Here is a 1,673-nt window from a genome sequence, read left to right as displayed (position 1 = left end):
AAATTTCTATCGCCGGGTTTATCAAGGACTTTGCTGAGTTAGCAAGACCCTTGAATAACCTGACAAAGAAGGACATCAAGTGGGAATGGGGCCCTGATCAGCAGGAAGCCTTTGATGCGCTTAAGGATGCGTTCACTAAAGAACCTATATTGGTGAACTGGGATCCTGCACGACCTACGCGCATTGAGGTAGATGCTTCGGGCTTTGCCACTGGGGGAGTTCTACTGCAAAAGTGCGATGACGGGCTATGGCATCCAGTTGCCTATCGCTCCGAATCCATGTCAGAAGCAGAACGGAACTATGAGATCTATGATCGAGAAATGTTAGCCATCATTCGAGCCTTAGAAGATTGGCGTCACTTCTGTGAAGGGTTACCCATTGAGATCATTTCTGATCACAAAAATCTGGAATACTGGCGCACCGCTAGAGACCTCACGCGGCGACAGGCCAGATGGGCCCTTTGGCTTTCTCGATTCGATTTCACCCTCACCCACAAGCCAGGGAAAACAAACACTCAGGCTGATCCCCTCTCACGAATGTCCACGCATGCTGTATCAGATGCAGACGACAACGTGGGACAGATCATGCTCAAGCCTGAAAGGTTTGCCAAGCTGGCAGCAACGCACGTCTTCATAAGCCCCTTAGAAGCAAAGATCAAAGCATGCAGTAACCGCGAAGCCGAAGTCATCAAAGGCTTAGAGACCCTAAAGTCTATGGGTCCGCGGAAACTCAAGTCTGGTCTAGCTGAATGGGAAGAAGCCGATGGACTCATCTACTACCAGGGACGGCTATACGTGCCGAATGACATCGCCCTTCGAGCGGAAGTGATAAAGACATGTCACGACGCTCCGACGGCAGGTCACCCTGGAGAGATGGGAACACTGGAACTGGTATCATGGCACTATTGGTGGCCTGGTATGAGCCGCACGGTGGAAAAGTACGTTCAAGGATGCGATCGGTGTGCAAGGTCAAAGCCAGCCTATCACCCAAAGGCAACCCTGCAGCCTCACGACGTCCCAGAAGGACCCTGGCAAGTGGTTGGAGTCGATCTGATCACCGGATTCCCTAAATCCGAAGGGTTCGATGCCATCCTTACATATGTGGACTTGTACAGTAAACAAGTGCATGTCATTCCCACCCACACAACAGTAGATGCAAACGGGATCGCCGATCTTCATTACCGAGAGATCTTTAGACTTCACGGGATTCCTCGGAAATTTGTATCTGATCGGGGACCCCAGTTTGCAGCAAAGTTGATGCGACTCCTCTACCAGAAGCTTGGTATAGAAGCAGGAATAACCACGGCGTATCATCCACAGAGCAACGGACAGACGGAACGAGCCAATCAAGAGATTGAACAGTACCTACGGTTGTTCGTCTCTAAACGACAAAATGATTGGGCCAAACTTCTTCCCACAGCAGAGTTTGTGCTAAACTCACGTCTGCACTCTGCCCACCGTCAAACACCGTTTGAAGTACTGTATGGATACCGCCCTGACTTTACTATACCTGCCGGAAAACCATCGCCAATGCCAGCTCTAGACGAACGGCTTGAAAGGCTCAGGCAAGCACGGAGGGAAGCTGAGGCAGCATTGAGGCTCGATAAGGAAAAGCACAAAGCTCAGTATGAAGCCAACAAGAACAAACCCCATGAGTTCAACATCGGGGATAAA

The sequence above is a fragment of the Punctularia strigosozonata genome (assembly GCF_000264995.1).
Source record: "Punctularia strigosozonata HHB-11173 SS5 unplaced genomic scaffold PUNSTscaffold_21, whole genome shotgun sequence".
Lineage (NCBI taxonomy): Eukaryota > Fungi > Basidiomycota > Agaricomycetes > Corticiales > Punctulariaceae > Punctularia > Punctularia strigosozonata.
The sequence above is the reverse complement of the archived record's forward strand: the minus strand, read 5'-3'. Positions refer to the sequence as shown.